The 19,657-nt window shown below is 38.3% G+C and overlaps 1 long non-coding RNA gene across 3 annotated transcripts in view; it reads right to left on the reverse strand.

The window, feature by feature from the left end:
- Positions 1 to 19,657, reverse strand: part of LOC113254533 (uncharacterized) — a 158,599-nt gene that overhangs the window by 30,205 nt on the left and 108,737 nt on the right. For all 3 annotated transcript variants that reach the window (XR_008958802.1, XR_008958806.1, XR_008958804.1), the window contains one exon: positions 4,513 to 4,705. This is a non-coding gene — a long non-coding RNA (uncharacterized LOC113254533). The remainder of the gene's footprint in view (positions 1 to 4,512; positions 4,706 to 19,657) is intronic.

Raw genomic sequence — 19,657 nt, forward strand, 5'->3', positions numbered from 1 at the left:
GATGGCAGTCTTTACAAAAGCCCATTTCTATCTCGGTATCATTAGTAATAATAACATTAACGAATATCAATTAATCACTTATTTCTTGCCAGGACTATGCATTTAACCTTCTTAACAACCTATGAAGTACTTATTCTTTCACTTATGCATACAGTTCTATCTTTGAAGCACCTAATTGGGTCGAGCACGGTGCCAGCCACTAGAACTAGATTAGCAAACTACACACACTCTGGCCCACCTTGATGAAGCTTATTTTCTAGTAGAGGAAATCAGCTATAAACAAGCAAACAATGAGACCCAAAAAATGTTAATAAGGGAATTATAACAAATAATGTAACCATTTTGATAAATAAGGTCAGAGAGAATGACTAGATGATGAGGGAGATGGGGAGCAGAGGGCTACTTTTGATAAGGTGGGCAGTAAAGGCTTCTGGGAAGAGGTGAACTTGAATAAACATGGAACGTACCTCTCATATGACAGTGCAAAGGACTCAAGTGGAAAGGTGCTTGTTTGAAAAAGAGAAAGCAGACCACTCTGAAGTAAGCCCATGAGGGGTTAGAATGAGTTTGTGCTGGGTAGAGAGGAGTCAGATAATGTAGGTCTGGGCTTTAGGCCATTTTTTAAAATTTGAATTTTATTCTGTCAACAATAGAAAGCACTAGCATGTTTATCTCCATTTAATCAAGTGACAGTTGAAGAAACTCAGGCTTAGTGATGGTAATTAACTTGTTTAGGGTCACCCAACTAGTAAGCAATGGAGCTGGGATGTGTACCCTGATCAGTCTGACACCAGACATTAGTTCTTGATGTTAATTCCTGACAGAGTGTCCCATACACTGTACATTAGCCGCCATCATCATCATCATCATCACCACGACCAGAATCACTATTGTATCATTAGTTTACAGATGAGGAAGTAAAGGGCTTTAGATTCTCAGAAACTTGCGTAAAGTCACAGTCAGTTGGTGGAAGGGGTAGAATTTAAATGCAGGATCTCTAATTCCAGAGCCAAGGCACTCAACTCCAGCACCTGTAAGTTTCTAGCAGACAGTAGGCAGTCAATAAGTATTTCCTGAGAAATGAATAAACCAATAAGTATGCAACATTGTACTTGGCTCTGAGGAGAACTGAAAACTAAGAGACCCTATCTTTAAAGAGCTTAAAAATTGGGATAAAGTAAGGATTACAGATTAGTCAAATGTACAGATAACCATACTATAAGGCAGAATTCTTTCTTGTCTTCCTTCCTTCCTTCCTTCCTTCCTTCCTTCCTTCCTTCCTTCCTTCCTTTTTCTAAGCAAATGTTTTTTTGGCTTCCTGATAGGTTTCTGACCCTTCGCAAGCCCAAAACAGCAAAGTATTGTTAAAAGTGGGAACACAGTAACTTTAAAGTGGTATACATTGCCCATCACATCTGCTTTGGTGAATCAAAAAAACTTTATGGAAGGTCCCTGAAAAAGGAATACAATTTTAGGGGTGCCTGGGTGGCACAGCGGTTAGGCGTCCGCCTTCGGCTCAGGGCATGATCCTGGCGTTGTGGGATTGAGCCCCACATCAGGCTCTTTTGCTATGAGCCTGCTTCTTCCTCTCCCACTCCCTCTGCTTGTGTTCCCTCTCTCGCTGGCTGTCTCTATCTCTGTCAAATAAATAAATAAAATCTTAAAAAAAAAAAAAACGAATACAATTTTAACAGATGAAAATGTGGGGACAGTGTGGAGCATTCCAGACAATGATAACAGCATAAAGGAAGGCACAGAAGTGGAAGAGTTTAAGAGTGCTTCACCATTAGTCAATGGTTCAACTGACTGGAAAAGAAAGTTCATGTGACAAAAGACGGGGAAAAAAAGAAAGGAAGTTTGTGGCTATATTTCGAAGAAATGTATCATGTAGTAGGCACTCCTGTTTTACATAGAACATTGTCAGATAAACTTCAACTGAACTCTGAACAAGAAGTTAAAGAATAGAGAGTTCAGGGAACTGGTAAGTTCTATATTTCCAAGGGGTTTGCCTTTGAAGCGAAGAAGAGTATTAAGTGATGGATACTCATTCTCAAGATCCCTTCTATTGTTTTATATTAGTTCCATGAGAGAAGGAAAGACACCGTCTTGTTCACTGCATGAATAAGACAGCATCTAGAAGAATGCCTTTCACATGGAGGTACTCAATAAAAATTTGTGGAATAAGTGAGTGAATGTGTTTTTATGGATTTCTGCCACAAAACTCACATTTGTATGTTAGGAATGATATTTTAAACCTCTCACCCAGTGACTTGCAAGAAGGCAGTATCACCCATAAGAGGTGTGTTAAAAATTGTGGAGTGTTTCTGGCTATCATAATGCATAGGAGACACTAATGGTATTTAAGGTGTGGAGACAAAAAAATGCATAGGACAATCCTGTATAACCCACACTCCACAGCACTTCTGAATGTCACAGCAAATATTCATGCAGGTAAAACACCCACTTATACTTATCTGAGGTTATACCTAACCCCATCTTACAAATAAATTCAAGTAAGTTGTACGCAGCTTATTATAACTTGAGGGGGAAGAAATGAATCCTTCACCAGGTAAACATCTGATAAGAACTCAACCCTGCTGAATCCTTGATCACAGCCTTATGAGACACCTAACTAGAGGATCAACTATGCCATGACCACATTCCTGACCCACAGAAACTAAGTGATAATAAATATGTGTTGTTGGGAGCCACTAACTTTGTGGTAATCTGTTAAGCAGCAATAGAAAAAACGAACACAGATAAGTTAAATAATTTGCCCCAATTTGTATACCTAGTAAGTGACGGCTATAAAAAATCAAACACAGTTTTGTGTTCATTGCCAGTGCTTTTTCAATTATCAGAAACTTTAAGATTGCGAGAAGAGAGGTTAGGATGGCTCATGTTGAATAGCTCCAAGGAACTTATTAAGAGGGGAGACAATGAGACAATACGCCAAAAGTAGGATGGGACATACAGTTCTGGTGTCCAGGAAAGTGGTCGAGCTGGAGATACAGATTTGGAAGTCACCATATTTTAAAAAGCTATTGTCTTGGTATGTGGCCAGGAGCATGAATGAAATCACCCGAAGAGCAGTAAAACTGTGAAGAAGAGCAAGGATGAATATTTAAGGGGTGACCAGAAGTGAAATTAGAGAAGGAGGAGGAATACTTGCAGAATTCAGAGGGGAACTAGAAGAACAATACCTTGGAAGTCAAAGATGGCTTTCCTAAGAACAAGTAGAAGTCAGTGTTCCATGCCACAGAAGCAGCAGATAGGATGGCGTTGAAAAAGTCTTGTTATATTTAACTATTAAAAAGCCCTCGGTAAAACAATATGACTGAAGATATGTGATCTGCAAGGTGGTCCTGGAAACCTTTACACATCTGTGACAGAACAGGGTTTAGAAATGGAGTGCCGTACAGATAAACATAGACCAATAGGAGTCAATTGCGTTCCCCAAACATTTGCTGAACACCAATAGTCACACAGACTGAGTGAGTATGGTTGTGAAGATTCACTTGACTACACCTCATTCCACTCACATTTTTCCAGCTTAGTGACAACAATATGGAGGCACTTTATCAAATCTTTTGCTGAGTTCAAGACAAGCTGTGTGTACACGTTTCCCTGATCTATAGCTCTGCAGGCCATCTCCCATGTGGATTTCAAGAGTCTGCAAAAGTTTTCACATATGAAATCCTTATTATTTCTCATACCTGAGTACAACCACAATACAAGGAACTTAGAAGATTACCTCAACAGCAAAATTATGTCCATTTTGTTAATTTCATGGTAGCCCCTGTTTTTTCCTTCCCTCAGATATATGCCCTGGTTTCTAAAACTCTGAAGGAAACTTTTTTAATAGCAATATAAGTTTTATAATTAACCATAACCATGTTATTTCTGCTTACTTATTTTTTTTCAACCTGATTAAGAAAATTGCAATTTTCTAGACTTCTCTGGTATGAGCCTGGAGCAATGTATAAACCCATAGTTGGGTTTTTTCTTTTTCTTTTTTTTTTTTTTTTAAGTTTTGTCTGGAGGCCGAGAATCCACTAACCTGAAAGTAATGGTCACTGATAAGGAACAGAGCATTAGACATAATATCCGGAATCACTCATGCATCCAAGTAGCATTAGTTGACCCTTAAATAAAACAAGTCTCCAGTGAGCCATGGAGTGTGCCATGTCTGTGTAACATGGTTATGTAATCTAGGAATAATTTAAAGCATATTCATCCCTGAAAAGAGATGTCTTATACACAGAAGTCACTCGTAGTTACAACTGTATTTATTCTGATTAGACATGTTTCCGTTAAAAGGCAATATGAGAAATAACATGAATGCATAATTGAATACCAAGGCAGGATGAACGTGAATGTGGGAAGTTACAAATTTGGCAAAGATTTTTAAAAAATACTTAGAAAGTAACTACCAAATATATGCCAAATCAAAATTTCATTGGCAGCATTTCGTTTTGTTCACTGATGTGCTTCAAACACCTAGAACAGTACCTGGCACCTAAGAAGTGCTCAAGAAGTTGAACAACAGAAATGGCGAAGGCAGCTCACGAGAAGTAGGCGTTTGAGAGGAGCACGCACGGCTGAGGAAAATCTTCCAAGTGAATCACCCGGGCAGGCACCAAGATCTTCTGCATTCTCACTCTGTGTCAGAGGAGGCTGTCCTGAGAAAAGGCGGGCGCGGTATCTGTGGAAGCAGATGATGCATCTGAACAGTCAACCCTGGGGTTGGCACGTCACTGTGTCTCAATCATTTCAGTTGTCATTTTGTTATTAGTGTTGGTGGGAGTGGCTGGAGGACAGGTGGGGGGGCTGCTTTCCTAGCAAAAGGGCTGCACAAAGCCTAATAGAGGCTCTGGCCAAGAGAGAGACCTTCGTCAGTTCAGGCGGCTGTAACAAGATACCGGAGAGTGGGTGTCTTGAACAACACAAATGTATTTGCCACAGTTCTGAGAGGCTAACAAGTCCAAGACCAGGGTACCAGGAGATCAAGTATCTGGTTTGCAGATGGTCTGCAGATGGCTGCCTTCTCACCACATCCTCCCATAGCGAAGAGCAGACAGAGCAAGCAAACTCTCTCTTGTCCCTTCTTGTAGGAGCACCAATCCCATCATGAGGGCTCTGCTTCATGGCTTAATTACCTCCCAAAGGCCCCATCTCCAAATACCATCACACTGAGGATTCCAATCTCAAATATGAGTATAAGGAAACACAGACATTCCATCTGTAGCTGGACTAGTCATGTGCCCTCCTTAATATGCTCCCAGTGCTGGGTGTTTTGGAGCAACTCTATCCTATTTCCAAAAGGTCCCAGGGAAGCTTCTAGATGCTGGCTAATTGCCAGTGCTCTTTTTCCCACCAGAGGGAATGCAGAGGAAAGGCTCTCTTTCCTCTGAGAATGAAGGAGGTTTATTATCACTGTGTAGTCCTTCCAGCACCAAAGGAGATAAATATGAAGGGGATAGCTACGTTGTGAAGACCTCAAGAATCAACAGACTCAGAAATTTATAAATTACATACTTTCCACCACCCCAGTCTCAGAGGCTTCACAAGAATAGGAGCAGTCAATGTCCTTCAGCTGAGTTTGAAATGAAGAATTCCATGAAAATGGGATTTCTGCTTAGGACCAAATCTTCCTCCAAATCTTTTCTCACTGCCCTCTTATCATGACATTCTCTTTGGTTCCTATTTCTCTTAGAGTTCCACCTTCCTGAATTTTCACCATATCCTGCATTCTGCTGTTTGTATTTATTGTCTCTAACTTATTTAAACATATATTGAGCTCCTCAGTGTATTTAATCCTCGTTAACAGCTGAGTGAGGAGACACATTGCTATCCTCATTTGCAAAAGAAAAAGATAAAGCTGAGTGGCTCAAGTTTGCATAGCCATTAGGTGGTATCGCTACCTTAGGCGGTATCTTATGTTATCAAACCCAGTCTGATTCCTGAGCCAAGCTTTTAGCGCAGAGGGTTGCTGCAAATCACTACGTGAATTCCTAGATCAGTGGCCTACGAAGAGGTCCATGCAGAGCAAACAACTTCCCACTCTCCCTGTTCCTTTGGTGTCCTCAGCACCAGTATACAAGCAAGGTCAGGTTTGCTATGGTCTAAGCTTAGACCTTATACAATTTGGAGAGCCCTCTTTAAGAAAATTAATACAAAATTACAGATACATTATTGAGTACAAAAGTTAATACGTAATCTTATTATAAATAAGAAATCACAACAAATTACAACATTTAAAGACGGGCAAATACCTCAAAGCCCATAATAATTAACACACATAATTGATCACCTGCCTGACACACCTCACAGTAATGGATTTCATTATATTTTTTGGCTGCACATTTTTTTATCACTTCTTTGTATAATGAAAAATTTAAAATATTGTATCCTCTAGAGACAACAGGGAGATAATTCAGTATTTCCTCTAGCATGACTGATTGCATTGCTTTTAATGCTAGAAAAAATTTCTTTCAGCTTCATATATGAAAAAGAAACTTTTGAAAACTGCCAATAAAAGTGGTCACGTTATGTAAGTTTTTTGGATTATTGTAAAATTTGGAAGTATTCTGTCTAGTTTATTTTCCATATGAGCTGTCGGATTTCAAAGGATTTCCACTTTTCTTTCAATCCACAGCTCATTTTCCAGTTTACTGTTGATGTAATGAAGTCTCATAAGTGCTGGTATTTTCAAGTTCGCCAGGATTTCATCTCAAACGTCTTTCCCAGTGTGCTCACATAATTTATCCCTCTTCATGAATTGGATATCAAACAATCAAAGAACCTATTCAGTACTTTTCCTTGAACCTTATCTCTTCCTCTTACTCAATGTTGGTGTCACCTGACGAATTTTTGTTACTACTATTTGCTTCTCAATATTGGTATAATTTTTATTAATGTCATCACTCAATTCCACTGTGCCTAAGGTTCCATTACCTTGCATCTGTATTTTCTCCCAATTCTTAAAGAAAACGTAAAGATGACAAAATGATACTTTTTATATACTTCCAAATCAGGAAGCTATACTTTCCCACTTGTTTTATTGAAACATTCCAAAATATCTTCAGAAGAGCAGTTAAAATGGCACAGTTAAATGCATCGGCTTTTTCAACAAACTTTTTATATATTCCAAATCATAGAAAAAGAATACTTTAGATCCTAAGCAATCATTATGTCTATCACACAAGGCTCAAGCAACTTTGCAATAGCACGATCCTCTTGTTACATTGAGATTTTTAAATGAAAATATAAGTTGCATATGTGTTTAAATACCCCATTGTTTAAAATACTCTATGAGATGAATCTGAAAACATAGCTGTTGCAAAATACTAGAGTAGTCAACAGTTTCAGTTACTGTCACAGCAGCTTTTTCTCTGACAAGATTAAAGAAATGAGCTGGCATGGCACATATTCTGCTTGCTTATTAAAGTTTTGAAAGAGAGTTTGCAGCCCTTTGTCCGCACCTTTCATAACAGCTGCATTGTCATACAATTTATCGCTAATGTTTTTCAGCAGTTAGTTACATTTTCCAGAACTCGTTTCATTTTTTAAAATTGAAAGTCACAATATCTAGGTGGTTGTCAGTGGGCAAAAAGTTTAAAAATACTCATCAGGCTTTTTTGTTGTTATTGTTAAACTGGCAAGGCCTAATAATTATTAATTAATCAGTGTTTTGAATCCAGTTTAGAAGCCAAAAAATGCACTAATATTTGGTGTCTTTTTTTTTCTTTCTTTTTTTTTTTTAAAGATTTTATTTATTTATTTGACAGAGATAGAGACAGCCAGCGAGAGAGGGAACACAAGTAGGGCGAGTGGGAGAGGAAGAAGCAGGCTCATAGCAGAGGAGCCCGATGTGGGACTCGATCCCAGAACGCTGGGATCATGCCCTGAGCTGAAGGCAGACGCTTAACCGCTGTGCCACCCAGGTGCCCCGTGTCTTTTTTTTTCAACTTTGTTTACCATTTCATTTTTTACACATTTTCCTATTACTACAGTTAAGTCTTCTTAAACTGTTTCAGATATGTCACATGTATTTTTTTTTCATCTTAACATTTCCCAATTGTTAATGGATCAAATTTAGCAATTTGAAGGAAGCCAATCTTTATTGTGAACTCTGAACAGCAAAAGTCTTTCACTTAAAAATTTAATAATCCTAATTACTTTTGTTAAGCTCTTTAAAATAATACTGAATGTTCTTTCTTATCTGTTATTCAAGACACTATTATAGAGGCATTTGTAATTGATTTACTTTTTGTAACTCAAGTACGTAAATATAGATTTCTTGTGCTCTGTGGAGTCTTTGTGACTTTCAAGGGTTCTCATTATACACATCTGGTCTGGAAACTCGTCTGTTGTAATGACTGTCTTGTTAAAAATGGCTTAAACAAAACAATAGATACAACCTTTTAGTCTTGGGATAGACAAGCCAGGATCTACAATAGTTTGATCATTTTATCTTATTTTCAGAATATCTGAGTCACATTCTTTCTATTTCATGCTCTGTGTGAGTCTCTGTAAAGTTTTTAGAAACAATTTAAAAAAACAAATTTTTTATTAAACAGTGTTAAAAGAAATATTTCTCAGTGAAACAGACCATACTTACTGAGCCCGAGTGACTTCATGAATATAAAGCTGCCACTGACCTCTATGATCATAACATTCTCAGTCCTTGGTCAGATTTATGCCTATCTCTTAAATCACCCCCTTCCTTTTCTGAGGTCACCTATGTAAGTCTTCACCCATTTTTACCATCTGTCAAAGGAGGAATCTTCCTTCTCCTGTACAGAATCCGTAAAGGAGGAATCAAATAGGAGGTTTTAGTCTGTTGGTCTCACAAGACACTGCAGTTCTGTGAAAACTCCCTTAGAAGCAGATCTTCTTTGCAATCTTACCACCAAAAGCAGGAGGAATGTCTGTTGGAACCCAACTACACAATCCCAAGTACTCATTCTCAGCAATAGTACGGTCTGAATCCTTTAAGAAGTCTGCCTATCTTCCATTGAATTATGCAAATTACATCATTAGGTGTTGCTGAGCGCATTCCTCTTAATAGCTTTCTCTCACTTAAAAAAAAAAAAAGAAAGAAAGAAAAAGAAAAGCTTTGTGATCACAGTTCTAATAGGGACTGTGTGAAATTTTTAGCCAGGGGGCCCTTACTTTCCAAGAGGGGAGGAGCTATCATTTTATTTAATCCTCACAACAACTATTCAAAGTAGATATAATTTTTACTCTTACCTTTCATTCACGAAAACTAAGGCTTAAAGAAGAAATATAAATTTCACATGGCCACACAGCTTGTAAGTAGCAGAGCAAGGAATCAAATTCAGAACTATCTGACTTTAAATCTTAAACTCTTATCCAATGATGTATGGGAGACACCTGGTACTAGCTCAGCAAAGCCAATTATTAAATTTTTAGGACTTTTTCAAGTTGGTTGTTAAACATAGCCATTAGTAAAAATCAAATTATATTAACTTACAATTAACTAAATTATTTGAAAACAACAGTGATAGTCAAAATACAATACTTCCTCATTATTTAACTGTACTTTACTATTATCGTTGCTCTTGAGTTTCTGTATGTCTTTCTATATTTGCATGGTGGAAACCCTATGTAATAGTGGGCCACTGCACATCTTTTTCCAAGTCCATGTTCAATGATGTCATGTTCATAACTTGAAAGTGGCCATGACAGAAATATTTACATCACGGAAGTTAGTAATAACCCCTCCCCCACCAGGGCTGGTTTTTAATTACACTACATTACACTATTTCTCTTAATACTATCTTACCCTTAAACAGTGATCATTTCTCTCTACAAAAGACACAACCCATGTGTCAGAGAATTGGTCTCATCAGTGCCATGTAATCCTGCACCCTTTGGTCGAGGATGTCACATATCCTTAGATATCACACACATTATGGACTACAGTTAAGTAAGTAAATGTTCTGCTTTCCACAGTCATAGAAAAAGAACAAAGTCCATTCTCCTCAGAGTTCTGGATGCCCAACACATTAGATCTATCATTTACTTAACAAGGATCAGTGAAGTGATAGACTGTCGTCCTTCTCAAATGAATTTGCTGAGCAAGGGAGGAATTTAATATTTAGAAAACAAAATAAAAAATACAAAAAATAGAACTTCCTGTTCAGACTACAGACAGAAAAAGAGACATACTGAAGGATTTTAAATCAACTCTGCCTGTCGAAAATTCAGATATTAAGAATAACCAGCAGAACTGGGGCCGAAAGAGCCTGATTCCCCCCTTCCCATTGATTATTATTTTGAATCTAATCACAAAAGCCAGAAGAGCCAAAATCTTGATCCTCATTTCCCACTTGAACTTACAGTTTATTTTGCATAAAGTCACATGCCGATGTACGCCCAGTGAAATAAAAATGAATTATCCTCCTCTATGAATGCTGCACAGTACTGTTGTTCAAAGATATTTATGATGAAATTTTCATATCTTGGCATGTATGAAGCACTGCAACAACCAAGTATTTAGTAATATATTCTAAGTTGTCCTCTAAATTGTAAGTTTTCAGAAAATCATAGGTAAATACGAAACACAAAAGATAATACAAAATTAGAAAATTGCTTCATTAAGAATGAATCTTTGACACAGTTCCTTACTCTCCACTAAAGAGCAGCTATAAAGCGTAGAATAACAACCCTGAAACTGAGAGTTTAGCTAAGGCTGTTTTTAAATTGGCCTTTTTGGATGACAGGTCCAATTCTAAAAATTTCATAGAACCATAAAATTGGGAATACTGTCAAGAGGAATCATTTAGTCTACCTCATTAGGTGAGAATACATCCATACCAGCATCTCCCAAAGTTCCACAAGATGGTAACAGATATTACATGAAAAAAAGGCTTAGCCAAATAAGCTTGAGAAAGGGTTTTAAAATTTTTTTTCTTTCAATCCCTCTCCAAACAGAAACCACCTCTAGGTTCTGGAAGCCACTCCTTCCCCTTGACCTTCAGGTCTTCGGAAGGTAAACCTCTTGTAGCTAGCCACGGGGTATTGACCTTTATTGGTGCCCTAAACCTGTCCAAACCTTCAAAACATCATTAAACTCTTCTAAAATTACCCAGTGAAGTGTATTAACTCTTTCCTGCCAGGCCCCTGACTGATAAATACCATCTCCACCAATTCCTCACTGGGAACAATGGAACCATACTCTTTACTATTTTGGCTAAAATCATCCCAGGCCATGAAAGTGAGGCTATTCACACGGACTGGATCATTTAAAGGCTAAGCAAAATCTCAGGGCTTCAACCCTTCTGGAAGAGAGACAAGTACCTTGGTGGCTGCTGTCAGAGGGTGATCCTCACCAACAGGAACAAAAAGACCTTTTATCGGCTACTCGGTCCAGACAATGTATGCCATTCATTGGAATGGAGACTGGATGCCATCCGGAAATAGCCCCAAACCCTGGCATCTCGCAGGAAATAGTTACAGAAAGTTGTGGCTTGGGGCACCTGGGTGGCACAGCAGTTAAGCATCTGCCTTCGGCTCAGGGCGTGATCCCGGCGTTATGGGATCGAGCCCCACATCAGGCTCCTCCACTATGAGCCTGCTTCTTCCTCTCCCACTGTCCCTGCTTGTGTTTCCTCTCTCACTGGCTGTCTCTATCTCTGTCAAATAAATAAAAATCTTTAAAAAAAAAAAAAAAGAAAGTTGTGGCTTGGACAGAGCTTGGCGATCGCTCGATGCTAACATCACACCAGTTCACATAACCCGCTTTTCTTTCCCTATTGCATTCCCATTCCTTATCTGGTCTAGAGACAGGAAAATAATGTAACTGTCCAAATGTTGTCTGTTTTACACCATAGATTTTTTTTTAAAGATTTTATTTGTCAGAGAGAGAGAGAGAGAGAGAATGTGCAAGAGAGAGCACAAGCAGGGGGAGCGACAGGCAGAGGGAGAAGAAGGCTCCCTGCTGATCAGGGAGCCCAATGTGGGACTCGATCCCAGAACCCTGGGATCATGACCCAAGCGGAAGGCAGACGTCCAATCAACTGAGCCACCCAGGCGTCCCCATTGATTTTTGAACTTACAATCAAATTGCTTCTTGGACTCTCTTACTTTTATCATTTCAGGACTGATGGGGAAGTTACCAAAATATAAGAGAAGAAATGCAATAAAGCATAAAGTGGAAGGAAACCTATCAGTATATCCCCAACCGCATTTTCTTGCCACATAAATTTTGATAAGTTCTAGTTCAGAATGGTGGAGACAGTACATATGTACTTCTCCTCTCCTCCCAAAGTCCTCTTAAAATGATGCTATAAAACTAAAAAAGGAATAAATTTATAAAGGCACTGAGAATATAATAGCATGCTAAAGATTTTACCACATACCTGCAAAACCAAAGGCAAGTAAAATCAAATCAATAAAGAAATAGTAATCGAGGGATCCAGAACTCAGGATACGCATAGAAGAAAACTGCAGTAGAGATGGGAACTCATAACAAATTAAAGCCTCTCCCCGAGTTGATAGGTAAAGAACAAGAGTAAGAGAAGAAAAGCTCCTAGGAAGAAGAGCAAACTGGCTATTGCTGAGATACGCTTCGGGCAGGCCTGAAGCCTGACCTGCCAATAGGGTGGCAAGCCTCAAGTTTACCTTTAATCTCTCCAGTCTCGCAATAGCACTGAGGAATGCTTTGGGAGTGTTACCAATTACAGTAATTTCAAATGTTGGGCAGACAGGCGCATCGCACAAATCTCTTGAGAGAGCAGGCATAAGGGACCAAGAAGGTATAAAACCACTGTATGTCAATCTTAGTGCCCTCAAGAGTCATCACCCAGATCAAGTAGTATTATCGGTAGTCGGGCAACTTCACAGGGATTTGAGAGCAAGAGGATCTTACTCAAGCAACTGCTAGCATTGCTGTGTTTGCTTCACTGTGTACACTTTGTGTGCAGTCGCTGTGCCCTTTACATGCTTAAAGGCACTTGTATACTTTGCCCTTGTGTGAACAACATTCTTCCTATCACATCACTATTCTATTTGACTAACTGCAGAGTGATATTGGGAGTGGGGTACACATGTGCACACACACTCACACACACCCCTCAAACAAAAATCAAACAACAAGTGCCAAATCCCATTCAGTGGCAGTACAGTATAATGGTTATAAATACAAGCTCTGGTCCCCAGCTGCCTTCGTGTAATCTTCTCTCCGACCATCATAAGATAGGTGATATTAACCTTTCACACCTCAGTTTTCTCATTTCCAAAATGGGGACAATATTTCTACTCTCGGTACACTTACGGATCCTATGAGGTTTCAGTGAGTTAAAACATATAAAACCCCATGTACCTGTCACATAGAAAATATTGTAAATTGTCGTTTTATTACAACTATTTTGAAACTTTTCTATAAAATACCAGATATTAAATATTTAAGGTTTTGCAGGCCAAACATGATCCCTGTTGCATATTCTTCTGTGTGTATGTGTGTGTAACTCTTTAAAAATGTAAAAACCACGTTTACCTCACAGGCCATACAAAAAAACAGGCTGCCCGCCAAATTTGGCCTCCTGTGTGTAAATTCGCCAGTCCCTGTTTTAAAACATTCTTTCACCTTCTATTGTAGGAAGGAATATCCACTCCCTTTTCTATTAAAAAATGTCAGCCTTACATTGAGATTCAAAAAATCACCTATTAAAAAATGAATGAAAAGATAAAAGAAAATTATTTCCCCAAGATTTGTAGACATACAGAAAACAAGTGCATTGCCGGCCTCCTCCTTATCTCAGTTGGGCCCAGTCTAAGAGTATCAACTCTTCTAAATACAGTTCTGTCTGTGAGAATAAATTATTTATCCTCTTCGGATGACTTATGTTAACATTACAATTCAGTACTGTTAGGAATCATGTATCATTCTGGAAATGAACGTATAGATGTCAATTTCGCAGACCCTTCTATCTAAACGGAAATTTTCCCACTTAAACTGAATAGGAGGGGTTATCAAATGGATAATACTGAACTAGAGGGATAATATATTACAGCAGGGAACTTAAAAATGGATCAAGTTAATAAAATATCAGGAATTCTAGTATTAGGAATATGGGAGAGGAACGAGCAGGGGGAGCAGCCACGTGTTGAATACTGGTGCAACAGAGCACAAATTTCCCCAGAAGCCTAAAAGTAAGGTCAGCAGTCTTTTGTGAAAGTGACCTTTGGAGGAACTGGTAGGACCACATAGGGCCCTCAAATGGCAGCATCACCCCTAATGAATTCTGATGACAGTTGGACATGAAAAATGAGAGAGTAGAATTTTTACAGGGTCAACCTGAAAGCATTTAACTTCCTGAGAATCTCTTTGGTGGCGAAGCATTTAAAATAAACCACAGAATCTTAAGAAGAATAATCTTCCTGCCAAAAGCAGGAAGCCCAATGCCTGATCACCCTGTCAAGATTTTGGGAAACCATATTCTACATTTGTGGATCTTTTGGAGCTAAATTTACCAAGTTACAAGAATAAGGCAATTTGGGTTTTATCTTGGAAGAATTATTCAATTAATACAAATTACCAATTTAGAATACGTGTGTGTGGTGTGCGTGTGTGCACCAGCCTGGTGTGTGCATATGTATATGTACATACCCATGTACGCATATATGTACGTATGTATTGCAAAGGTTATTTGAATTGAAACTCAATGTGACTAAAACTTGATAAATTCTGTGCTTATTTTATGTGAAAATGAAAAGATAAGGAATGGGCCAAAAATATCTGGAATTATTAGCAAAAGAATTATAGAATATTTAAATATAATTTAAACATAATATTGAACATGAAATTTGTTATAATACAATTGGTGTTGTCTATTTTGAGTTGAGTCCTGTGAAACCAGGTAATGTTACTCGCAGAAATTTTTCCACTTGAACTTTTCAGGTTTGAAAACATTCTGAGGATTCTGGGCATCTATTAAGAAGAGCTATCTGACATTCTTTAATTGAAAAATTAGACTGATAAAATAATATTAAGCTAATAGTACTTGTATATATCCATTGTAATCACAGGTGAGATAAATATATATATGTGTGTGTGTGTGAAAAATATATATATATAGTCTAGAGAGAGAGACTTAAGTATTCATGTAAATAAGAAGTTAAAGGCTAACTTTAGGCAAAATTTCAAAGACTTGTCCCTTTTATTGCTGATATCTTTTAATTGTACAGAATTCCACATAAAAAGTACATGTCTTCTGTCTCTATATTCTTTATAATTTTTCAGGATATGGGGAGAGTTTCTTTTACTTCTCATATAGTTTGTCCTCTAAAATGATGATAAGAAGAGTTGTTTGGGTAGCCATTCTAGGGCACTTGAGGCATGGTATAAAAATAGAATAAGAAAAGACTTCCAAATATAGAAGACAAAATGTTGCTTGGTACGGCAATAAGCTACATTAAAACTACTGGAGAAAGAAGAAATTAGATTTAAAAGTCTCATGTTAGGGCTAAAATAAAAATTCGGTTAAATTCAAAATCATAAAATTGTTATCTTTTCTTTAAAAAGAAATTATATTTTCTGCTCTGTACCTCAAGTGGCTTCATTAGCATGCTGCATCCCCCAATCTCCACATAAAATACTAAAATCTTTACTTCTAGCCCCTAGATTTGATCTTTATTGCTATTTTTTAAGAAAAGGAACTAGAGTCCCCTGGGGAGTGTGGCTGATTGCATTTTAAAAGTTGCAGAACGCAGGATGAGACCGAAGCATCTTACTGAAGTTAAAAAGCAAGGACTTTTATTTTGGTTTTTGTGCCTTCCTGTTTCATTTAGGCGCTTATTACCGTGCCTGGATATGTATAAGTGTGTAGTTATAAATAAGTGAATAAAATAAAAATATAAGTATTGTTTATGGTATGTCAAGTCCACATTGTATAATAATAGGGTACAAACAGGCCACTTTTCTGTACCATGCCTTCTCTCAGTAAGAAACTTATCGAACAGGAAACACCATGGCAAATATTAGCATATTTATGGCTGGCCTATGCAGTGAAAATTCTCTTTACCCAAATGTCCATTATCCACTCATCTAATGGTTTTTTGGCCTACCCCTGATGATCAGAGAAGTGGAGGGTCTCCTTCTCTATTCTTCTCAGCTCTACAAGCTCCCTGGTCCTCGGGCACTCACAGACAGCTCTGCAGTCCCTAGTTTATCCTCAGTTATGGTATTACTTCCCTCGGATGCTCTTAAAACTCACACATACAATACCCATAGTTTTGCCCACTAGGAAACTGAAAAATTTTTGGAGTTGTCATTTCCATTGGTGGGCTGGTAAAGCAGCTTACTGTTTTTGTTTTGGTTTTTTTGTTTTGTTTTTAAGCCATGATTTGTAGCATTTACCTCTTTCTGTGATACAAATATTTCTACCATGGCTGATTTCAAGCTACTTACAGCTTAACATCTGGCTCTCAAAATTCCTAAATACTTGACAAGCATACCTATGAAAGTGAGCGAGCTCCAACACACCACTGGCCCTACCTTTCTTCATTTTGCCTTATCTGAGCTTTTCTCTGATTTCACCTGCAAAAAAAGTCATGTCTGGTTACACTGGGAAACAGTATTTCCTATAAATTCAAAGACCCCACTCTCTTTGCCACTCCCTAAATTCTAATGTCTGTGTTCATACCCAGAGTTGGTAGTGGAGACCTGGTATTTCCTATTTGTTTACAAAACCTTTACACATTATGTATGCAAGTATTGATGAAAAGGAAAGGAAGGGGAGAGAAGAACAAGGAAAGGAGAGAGAAAGGGAAAGAAGGAAGGAAGGAGTATCGTTGTCCCCTGTCTTTTACACACTTATTACTTGCCTTGCGTTAGTCATTCTTGCACATGAATTATCACCTTCCCAAATTAAAAATACCTTGAAGACTTAACCTGTGTCTCATTCATTTCTGTACCTCCTGTAGCACCCAGCTCAATGGCTAGTCCGTAATGAGACTTCATATTTGTTGAAGAAAAAAAAAAAAAAAGGAATGAATGAGTAAAAGAATTTACAGGTAAAAAAGATTAAAAAGGAAAAGCTTGTTTCCGCATCAACCCACGTAAATAAGTAGTCAACATTCCGATTTCCAAATTTCCAAACTGTTTGCCACCGATTTTCCACCAATGTCAAGTTGGTTTTGCCATCACCAACATGCTCTTACAGTAGACCTATTGCCTTTTCATCTTCCTTCCGTAATGGGGAACACATATCTGACTGCCTTACTCTGTTAAAGGTAATGTTTTTGTGCTTCACTGAGATAATCACTCTTTACTGATAATAGATCAACTATTTGTTGGAAGACTGGTGCTCAGGGTTAGTTTTTTTCTTCCAGATAAAGAGGGCAGCTCCCACAGATGTGTGCAGCATGACGTGACTACCAGAATGAATTAAAATTGGGCTTTATTTATTACTCTTATCATCAAGGTATTGTTAAGTGCTGTCTACTGATGATGATATCAGTTAGCTCAGTGCAGATAGTTCAGTCCTGAGCTCTTTAAAATACTTTGCACATTTAACTCAACTTAGAAATTTTAAAATTGTTAAATAAAAATGAACTATCCCTTCAAAATAGGAAAAGAAGACTAGTTTGCCTTTTTTTCATTATTGTTCAAAGTAGCAGATATGAATCTTAATTGGATGAACTAGTAAAATCACATTTCATTATTGTCTGTAAATCATCTAATTTCTATTCTGAGAGCCCAGTCCCACTGAGCTGGTGAGTCAACCTTAGTTCTTTCCAGGCAGCTTTCTCCCACACCCAGGTTTGTGTTGAGGTTCTAAGGTCTCCAGGACCAGGCATTAGAACAATGGTCACTAAGTATCTGGCCATATTGGTAACGCCTAGATTTTTCTACAACCACATGACCTTATCAAGTATTCCACTGTTCCATTTCCATGCCATGCACAGAGCAAGGGACTCTTTACCAGGGCTAAGATTCTAAGCTTGATAGCTAACCCACATGGTTTTGCACTTAAAAAGATTTCCTCTGAAGTACTGCTGTACTCTTAGGTGCTTCCATGGAGGATGTGAGCATCCCCTATGTTCAAGGACTAGCAGACCTCCCCCCAGTGGGGAGAAAACTCTATTTTCCTTGGAGAACTTTCTGTCTCTTCTGGTTTCGCACAGGGATACCAATTTCCTCTGTCTTTAAATTCTATTATCCTCAGTGGGCAAACAGAAGCCAAGAAACCCTGCCAAAAGAAAATATGGAGGGGCTCCTGGGTGGCATAGTCAGTTGAGCACCTGACTCTTGGTTTGCCTCAGGTCCTGATCTCAGGATCATGAGATCAAGCCCCGCATGGGGCTCTGTGCTCAGCTCAGAGTCTGCTTGAGATTCTCTCTTCCCCTCCCTCTCCCTCTGCCCCTTGCACTCGTGCTCTCTTGCTCTCTCAAATAAATAAATAAATAAATAAATAAATAAATAAATAAATCTTTGAAAAAAGAAAGAAAGTATGGAACTAGTTATCTGGTTGAATGAAGGACAGAGAAGTGGGAAAATTCAAGGAGAAAAACATCTCAAAATTCCAATTAATACCTCAAAAAAAAAAAAAAAAAGAATCCATGCTAGCAAAATATCTATTAAACATCCTCCTTCTGCTTTTGAATATCTATATTCGGGGATTTCATTGCTTCAGTGTAGGTAGGTGGCCAAATTTCCTACCCTCCATTCTCCTCTCTCCAAATGCTAGTTTAGGTGCATTTCTGTCCTTTCTATCTACTTGCTCTTTGCCTAACAAAGATAACATTCTTCTTAAGTAAAGTAGGCACTGCCTAAGCAATATAATCTAAGGGATATTAGGAAGGTCCCTCCTTACTTGAAGTCGCTTATTTCTCTGTTACTGATGAACAACTACTGGTGCTGCCATTAGAAGAACCAATGCCCCAGATTAAGGCAGAGCTACTGGGACCTTAAAAATCATCCACAGATTTAAGCATTCATTCAACACATATTTGCTGATAACTGATATATGCCAGACACTGTGCAGGGTACAAGATACACCAAATAAAAAAGCAAACACAGTTTCTCTCCCATGGAGTTTATAGTCTACTCATGGCAAGAGATATGAGAAAACATTTCTTTTTTTTTAAGATTATTTATTTATTAGAGAGAGAGAGAGAGCACTTGCACAAGCAGGAGGAGCAGCAGGCAGAGGGAGAGGGAGAAGCAGACTCCCCATTGAGCAAGGAGCCCGACGTGGGGCTCAATCCCAGGACGCTGGGATCATGACCTGAGCCGAAGGCAGACACTTAACCCACTGAGCCAGCCAGGTGCCCCCATTTCTTTTTCTTTCTTTCTTCCTTTCTTTCTTTCTTTCTTTCTTTCTTTCTTTCTTTCTTTCTTTCCTTCTTTCTTTCTTTTTTTTTTTGAGAAAACATTTCTAAGTGATTATTAATTACAGTTATAAGGGCTATGAAAAGAAAATGGAGGTGATAGTACATAATGGGCACTTTCCCGATGAAGCAGCATTTAGGCAAAAACTTAAAAAGGAAGTGAAGAGTATTCTCAGTTACAGGACACAGCATATCTGGAGGCCTTGAAATAAGCAGAATGTTGTTTAGAATTTTTTTTCAACTGAAAAAAGACACTGGCAGCTGAATCCTAGAGGTGAGGTGGGGTGCCTCAAAG

This window comes from Ursus arctos, unplaced genomic scaffold, assembly GCF_023065955.2.
Source record: "Ursus arctos isolate Adak ecotype North America unplaced genomic scaffold, UrsArc2.0 scaffold_12, whole genome shotgun sequence".
NCBI lineage: Eukaryota > Metazoa > Chordata > Mammalia > Carnivora > Ursidae > Ursus > Ursus arctos.